We start from the raw sequence: 9001 nt of genomic DNA on the forward strand, positions 1-9001 counted from the left end.
GAAATTGGTGATGCTATGCTAAACTTGTCCACCACTCATGCTATAATAGAGCAACACTTAGTGGACACTAAATCTCAATTACCTTTGTCACAAAATAATTATTTTGATAGTGTTTGTGACGAAGAAGAGTTGCATGATAGTGCTTCCATTATACATGTGCCACAACTATTGAATGAGAATGATGATGTTGTTTTGGAACCAAATACTTATGCTGAAAATAGACATTTGCTTCTGAAAAAGATGAACTAAACTTATTGTCTTCTTTAAATACTTTGGGTTATATTAAGTTCAATACTCTGTGTGCTCTAAGTAATTTGAAGGAGAAATTTTTATGCGCAGAATTGCCATGGTTATCCAGATGTGCATATCACTTTATTGGCAAATATAATTATAAAGGAGAGTATATGGTACACTGAGTTTATATTTGTTTAAATCTAAAATCTCCTTTTGTTGTACAACAATATGATCAATCAGAGGGCTACAATAGATATAATCATGTCATGTCAAGATCCCCAAGTTTTGTTATATAGAAACAATTTAAATTTGAAGATGGGGAGCAGTGTTGGCTACTACCTACAACCTATCCTCCAACTAAGCTCAAACCAACGACGGTTTGCTGTCATGAAGGGGAGGATGATGAGGACATGTCACCTTCGAATATGACCATTGATTTTATATAGTGATTTTTGTTACAATTTACTTGGTTCCATATGCACATGTCATTATTTGTTTGTAGCTACAAATGTGTATCAAAATGCAAGTCCATCAAAGTTGAACTTTTAGTTCGACGACAATCTAACAATACTTCATTGTGAAGGCTATAACTCATCCATTCGGAGTGCGATTGAGGTCAATGAGCACTTGATGGAAATCTTATTTGATAAGCTTTTAAATAGATCTGGTCCCATCTTAATATCACATCGGCAAGGCTTCCAAATCATCATGACAAGTTGTCGTTGTTTCTGCCAAGAGCTATGTCATCGTCGTGGGTCTCTTATTCACCCTTGGGACCCTAACCCAAGATGGACCACGCCCCAAGGACACCTCAGAGATGCCCAAGGACATCCTCCTCCTTGGCCAGCAAGGGCGTCCAAGCAAAATTGGAGGCCCAATCCTTGTAAAGTTCAAGTCAATCTCTGGCTCCAGGAGCAGTTTATAGTAAAACAGACGCCTAGATCATAAACGGGCTCCGTTTTCGACGGCCCATGTATGGATGGAAAGCTATCTTGATAAGCTAACCAATGGAAATAGTCCCACATCAAAATTCCTTCAGAATCAATAAAAATCGTCGAAACAAGTTGACGTCCAAAATCTATCAGGACGTTGCAGCGCTATCTTTTGGGCCATTTGGGCCTTGTAACGTGTCGGGCTTCTTAGGGACGCGAATAGAGGTCCTTGAATGCCCCTTAGGTTATATAATCAGTAGTCGCCACCTACGTTAGGTTTTGGTTTTTGCTTTAGATCAATCTGTCATTGAACACTCACTGTTATTGGTTTACGAGACCCCAACTTCGAGTGCTTAATCATTCATCTTCAATTGTTACTTCAATTGAGTTGCGTTTTATCATGTTCTTGCTTGTGTTCTTCGATTTGCAGCAGGGATGAGCCTTCTTGGCGTTAACTGGATTGTGACACGGTTGATAACTAGAGAAGACGTGGTGCTAAGGTTACAGGTAGGGATGAAAATGGTACGGATATTTTCCGACCATATTCGAAACCAAATCCGTTTAAAGGGGTTGAGATCTGTCCGTATCCGAGTCCGGATATCCAACATCCGATACCGTATCCATATCCGAATACTCAAATTGCATATTTATGATGTCGATATCCAATCGTATCCTATCCGACATAGTTGACACTATCCGTATTCGAATCCGAATCCGGACAGAAATATGAAAACAAATGTAATATCGGTGATATCCGTCCGTATCCGATCCGTTTTCATCCCTAGTTACAGGGTTCGGGTCATTGTGATCTGAAGCCGGATCGATGTGTCGCTCTCCACCAAATCGATAGTTATCTTAAATCTGACGGAAGATCGGGACCAAGGTCCCAAGGGTGAATATGAGACCTACGACAACGACAACGACATAGCTCTTGGCAGAAACAACGGTAACTTGTCATGATGATTTGGAGGCCTTGCCGACGTGATATTGAGATAGGACCAGATCTATTTGAAAGATTATCAAACAAGCTTTTCATCAAGTGCTCATCGACCTCAATCGTACGCCGGATGGATGAGTTATAGCCTTCCCAATGAAGTATTGTCAGGCTGCTGTCCAACCGAAAGTTTAACTTTGTTGGACTTGCACTTTTATACACATTTGTAACTACAAGCAAATAATGACATGCACATGTAGAACCAAGTTAATTGCGACAAAAATCACTATACAAATGTAAGAACAAGCTCACCTTAAAATCAATGGTCATATCCGAAGGTGACATATTCTCATCAGATATGTTCAGGCTGAGGATAGTCGGTTCTTCGGCCTTTGGCCCACGGCTATACTGGTGTGGCGATACAAGCATGTGAGCTAGAGAGTAATCGTAGTAATGCTGCAACTATCAATCTGCTTAACGTTGCTGTAGTTGGCTGTTAGGCCAGTTTATCCTTACGTTTTGGATTTTCTAACGAGCGCGCCTAAAATGTTGTGAGCTTAAACTTTTGAACTCTTTATGATCAATATAAAGCGGGGGCAACCCTTTCTCTAATTGATTTTACCATAAATCTAGACATAGTGTATATTTAAGTGTATAACAAAAAAATATATACCTAGAAAAACCGAAACGACTTATAATTTGTAACAGATGGAATATTTGAATCGTCCATTTCAAAAAAAAAAAATTCATGTGATAGTGATGTTATAAACATCATGTTCAAAGTATCTTTTGTAGTCCTATTTTTCATATATTATTATTACTAGCAAATATGCCCGTGCGTTGCAACCGGCAAGAAAAAAACTATCGAACTTTTAATAGAAAATATTACATTTATATATTTATTTTTTTATCCTTGTCTAGAAAAATTAGTAGCTATAGTTATTTTTTGATCACTATGGCATCCATAATATATATAAGGGTGCACGCATTTGGTACGGCTCTGTGCCAAGTGCTTGTTGTCCGAGTTAGAGCCAGAGTTGAAGGCCTTCAGGCAGAGCCAATGTTTTGCGTTTTGACTCTAGCGATCAAAACAGTTTTGGCTCCATGTACAGGAGGGTGGAAGCGTTCCTCCCTACAATCTCGTTTGATGTGGCTTCGCTTGCTTTGGTGCTAGAGCCATTAATACTGCCAATAATATAATAATATTCTATAAGTTAATATTGGCAATAATATAACGATATCCCATCAAGTCTATATTGAATTAAACTGCAACCTTGATAGATCTTTTTCCTCCATTGTAAGGCACAAAAATATTTACTCGTAAATATATCATCATTTTTCATGTGTCGGTAGAGTTAGATATTAAGTTACTTCTTTTTAGGATACATAAAAATATGTAATATTAATATCTGATTAAAATAGGCAATGAGTGAGTTGTTGTCAAAGAGCTCGATTTCTTTGTGGCATCTATAAAAATATGCAACTATAGTATCTGATTAAAATCGGCAAGGAGTTGTTGTCAGGACCTCTCTCAATTAGATTTTTACATAGCAACCCTCATCGAGGATTGCATTGGGTATACGTACAACTTGAAGATACATTTATTTTCATTAAGTTGACAAACTACTCAAGATTTGAGTTCATGGTTTGATTAATTAGGCCATCGACTCATCCAGGTTCTAACGATAGTAAGTTTTATTTCTAATTAAAATTACATCAATAATTTAGTGATGAAAATGTTTATTTATGTGGGATAGGGACAAAGAATGATCAAAGTTCAAAGATCTATAATATTGTATTTATTATTTATTTTTATGTTTATATAATAAAACAGGAGAGAAAAGAAAAAACAAAAGAAAATTCACGCAATGAGAGCTATATTTACAGAAAAAGAGATGTGGGGAAACCCACGGGAACAAAACTGTTTTTTTACAAAACAGAAAGAGAAGTTGGACACGGGAAAAGAAAAGACAGTGAAAAAAAAAACAGAACCGGAAAACAGAAGCGCACCCACGGAGACGGTCGGGAAACAGAAACGCAGACGAAAAAGGGCGAACTGAAAAATATATAGATAGGCAGAAAAAATATACTTGTAAAAATAGGGTAGGTGAAATAAAAAACATATTAAATCGTGATTTATCTAGTACTACTTAAAAAATACGGCCTGCTTTCGTCTAATGAAAAAAATCGTGTGCGGTGGAAATTCCGTGCGAAATTACCAATGTCATCGTCGGACGCATCGCTGCGCTCGCCCCACGCGTCCGAACCGAAAAAATAAGGAAAATCGAATCCGAGCCCTCTTCCTTCCTTCTCCTTCCTTCCACCACCACCAGCGCCTTCACAGTCACAGCCCCCGCATGGTCGGTGGGGATCCATGACGCGCCGGGTCGTTCAAGCGCGGCGGGGGCGGTGAGATCGAGCTCCAGATCGGCTCCCCGCGCTCGCCGAGATGTGACGGGTTGGGTAGCCCGCCGCCGGACTCCGTGAATTCGGCGGCGGCGTGTCCACTCATCCCATCCATGCATCGAATAGTACCGTGATTAACCGAATGCACAAATCAATGCATTGATAAGAAGCACTGCAATCGACCAATCTTTTTTGACAACCTGACATCTGCCAAAGTTTGTTGCAGTGTGATCATTCTGTACGTAGGTCATCCAGTGATTCTAAAGGTTAGTTTCTTCTGTTCAGTTTAGCTTCTACGGAGTACATTCAGATGAGAAACTATGATTAATTCCTCTATTTTATTCATTAAATTTGTTATGTTATTTATTTATTCTATATTTCAGATTTTGCTCCTTGATTGGATTGCTCCTTTTGCTTGAGGTATCATTTTTTTGCTATCTGATTATATTATACTGCAATCCTATCTCGCAATGTTTTCACATGGCTTCAAGCATCTTATATTGTCCACACGATTTTTTTTTTCTAGAGTGAGTAGAAATATTTTGGGTGAAAGTTATTTTCACTATTTCAAACAGTATATTTAAGGTTGAAGCTGGAAGGAGAATATTGATGGAGCTTAAGAGGTCTTCTAAAGCAGATTATTTGACAATTTCATTCAAGCCAACTTAGAAAGAAAGGGGGGTATGACTGTATGAGCAGCCAAATCTTTATGATATAAATGGGACATCTGCAGTGAAGGTGTCACACCTGGTTTCTCTACTTCTGACATAGTTTGACCAGCTCTTTAACAGTAGCTACATGCTAATCATTGTTGCATACCATCAACTATTGCTGTATTTTAGCAAGTTGCCGTGAAGGGTTCTAATCGATATACAGAGGTAAAGGTTAACAGTTCAGTTTGCTAACAATTCAATTTGTAAATTGTAATGCTGCATTATTTCATAACTCCTTGCTACCTTATTTGTATGCATGTACCAATTCTATGCTTAGCAGTTGTTGAGGTTTTGTGCGGGCCGTGCGGTGGTGCGGGGCGTGGACCTAGGAGCTCCGTTTCCGGCAAGCTCATGGCTCAAGCTCTTGCGGCAGCAACACTTCTAGGTGTAGTGAAGCGACGGAATAGCCCATGGTGGTGCGGGGCGTGGACCTAGGAGCTGCGTTTCCGGCAAGCTCATGGCTCAAGCTCTTGCGGCAGCGACACTTCTAGGTGTAGTGAAGCGACGGATTAGCCCATGCCATGGGCATTTCCAGTCGGGTGATGTTTGTTGTGGCCGCTCTCACGGAGTCTATGCAGCGCTTGCCATTTGCCCAGTTGGGTGATGATTGACATTTTCGCTAATACCATTCCTATCACATTCTAAGTATACTCTGACCCCTACTTATATTTCCTTTATTTTCAGCCTTGGAAAAGGTGGAGTTTTTGTCATAAGTGACAATGATGGATGATAATTTGTCAGTATGGGTCCTGTGGGAATTCCATGCTTATTTGATAACTCAGCCAAGTAAGCAGACTAAACATATTACACTTTACCACTCATACTTATTTTCTGTGCAAAATGTAAGGAGTTTCAGTTCAGATTCTGTACTTTGCCTATTCTGTCTATTAGCTTTGCTAGCAGGTTGACTCATATAGTCATATTAAGGGGAGCCACAAATTTCAGAATATAGGTACAAGAGCTATTCGGAATTGATGTTGCCATAGGTTGACTTATATAGCCTATTTCTGGGAGAAAAGGTGAACTTGCCTGCGCTTGTTTGGATCTCACAGTAAGAAATGAATTGACGTTGCCAGTCCTTCATTGAAATAGGAAAGCTGGCAGATGTCTTACATATGAGATGGACATGCTCCCTTTCTCTTGATGCAACAAGATTTAATGGTACAATATGATAACTTACATGATTCATGCTTCAAAATATGCAGTTTCATTTTCGTAAAATAATTCTGGGTGTAGATTTTATGTTTCAGTCTCTGCACCCTGCTTATTTGCTCATATTTACTGATTATTCAAAATGAAGGTGTTTGTTGATTAGCCATGTAAATTTATTATTTAATAAATATTATATAGATTATTGTGGGCACATTGGGAGTTGTCGAATCTCTCTAGATCATAGGATTCTTGCATATACAGTTGATACATCTGGGATTGAACTATTTTCCATCGATCTGAGCATGCCATCTTTAGTTCAGACAAGGGAATATTTAGTTTAGCATGAACTATGATTATTTGAGTAGATGAATGACTCAAGAAGCGGGCTCTTCCCTAGGAAGGGTTTGGCAAGGCAAGCTACTTCAAGAACATTTAGATCCAAGTGCCACCGCCAGTCATCAGCTCCTCACTGCCTTGCCTGCTCTAGGAGACGGACCCAATGCCATGATACACCGGGTTCCTGCGCCTCTGTTGCAAAGCCACCACACCAAACGCCTCCTCGCTGCCTTACCTGCTCCAGAGACAGACCTATCCCAGCACCTGCGCACCTCCAAGGTCAACTTGCTCTACCTTGCCCATATTAATTGTCTCTTATTGTGGCAGAACCTCCTAAGTTATAGGACCCACATGCACTTGTCACTGTCCAATGACCTTTGACGACTATAGCATATGTTCCTGGTAACTTAAGAAGTCTGTCGGGTGTCATCGGAGAACCCCGAATCATCCACGATTTCCGAGCAGGATCATATTACAGAGTCATTGCAGTATTACAACATTTATTCAAATATATACATCAGAGTAAAATAGCGGAAGTCTTACGATAACTTAGTTTACAAACCAGTTGTTTCAAACCTAACAAACTAAGTTCGATAATTATTACAAACCATAGTAGTAGTGGAGTGGCATAATTAACATAAACATAACACACAAAATAAACATCATGTCCAAGGATCACACATTCACTTATCGTCATCGACAAGAACAACAGTCATGCAGCAAGGTCCAAAACAGACCTGCTCATGAGGCTCACCTGCAACAAGGGTCAACGAACCCTGAGTACAAAAGTACTCAACAAGACTTAACCGGAATAAAAACTAAGAAGACTCAGGAATGCAGGCTCAGGGATTCAAGGTATGGCTTTAGCAATAATCAAAGTTCTTTTGCGTAAAAGCTCTTTAACAAAATTCTTTACTTCAACATATAAAACTTTATAAGAATCACATATGAATCTGCCATGATTCATAATGAGATCATGAACTTCATATCAAACTCTTTCTCAAACCTTACTCAAGTTTCAGTTATTAACTATGATGATGAACAGTGAGTTGAGTCTCCATAACCGAGGAGCAACGATGATTCGAACCGATTATAAACCCAGCTGAGGATTCCAGACCACACGACATATGCAGGTCCCTCGACTTACATATATCAACCTATTCTCGGATCCTCTAAAACACGAATGGGTCCGCGTCACCCGAGAATACAGTACTACACCATTCCAGCTCATGGCCACGTGGGTATACGCTACTCTCGCCATCTCTCCACTCCCAGTGCGCGAGTAGCCATTCTCATAATAGAATAGTCGAGTTAAGGCTTACCGGAGTATGTGGTTAGTACTACAAAGTTTCACCTCATGCAATTCAATCGACACAGGCGGAAAGAAGCCGCTCACAAGACCTCCATGTCTTGTGGCTCTCACACACTGAGTCCGTCCGGTCTAGATTTATTACTTCACATGCTCATATCTCATGTTAACATAAGTAACAAAAGATCCATTTAAAACTCGTAGGTGACAGGTAATCACTCGGCTAAGCATGACTAAGCATAACTAGGCATTTACGAATTAAGACTGGTAACAAGATAGATATGGAAGAACAAGGTTAGTAATGCACCAATTAGGTTTCCACTTGACTTCTAATCACTTAATGCAGTATATAAAAGCAAAAGCGATAGAAATTTATAAAACACAAGGTAGGTTTAAATGCATCAGGGGCATTACCTTCGTTGACAGAAAAGTTAGGTTCCTACGACGTTCCATAATTATCCGATCCGACCTCAACAGACAGATTAACCTCCTCCGCAACTTGATTAACTACCACGTGTTCACCTTCGTTCACTACACGTAGTAACAATGCCATGTTTAACATGATGCGGGATACGAAATATAATACTTGATGGATGCAAAATTAACAACTTGAATACAACTTTCCTTCGCGGTATAGTGGCAAGTCAAACGAACTAAACCTTTTTTTGTAACACATACATCAATTGCCAAGGATCATTACCAACTAATGATCCAAGGTCATCACTCAATCCAAAATTTCAAACAAAACCTAAATCATTAAAGGTTACTATTTGCTTTTATGAATTAATTATTTAATTCAAAATTATGAAATAAATCAACTTATTCTAATTGAGCTCAAAATTTTTGTAAATGTTCATCACATGATAACTAAGTGGCAAAACAATTTTCATAATTTTTGGATAATTAATTAAACCTAGAAAAATCATGGAAACTCATTTAGTAATTAATTGAGCAATTTTTATCATATTCAAAAAGTATTGAAAAA

The 9001-nt window shown here is 39.0% G+C and overlaps 1 long non-coding RNA gene across 1 annotated transcript; it reads left to right on the forward strand.

Moving 5' to 3' along the window:
* Positions 1-4909: 4909 nt before the first annotated feature.
* LOC136502237 (uncharacterized) lies at positions 4910-6724 on the forward strand. Its single transcript, XR_010770454.1, has 3 exons — positions 4910-5384; positions 5500-5819; positions 5904-6724. It is a non-coding gene; the product is annotated as an uncharacterized lncRNA (long non-coding RNA).
* Positions 6725-9001: the final 2277 nt, after the last annotated feature.

Source organism: Miscanthus floridulus, chromosome 13, assembly GCF_019320115.1.
Source record: "Miscanthus floridulus cultivar M001 chromosome 13, ASM1932011v1, whole genome shotgun sequence".
In the NCBI taxonomy this organism is placed as follows: Eukaryota; Viridiplantae; Streptophyta; class Magnoliopsida; order Poales; family Poaceae; genus Miscanthus; species Miscanthus floridulus.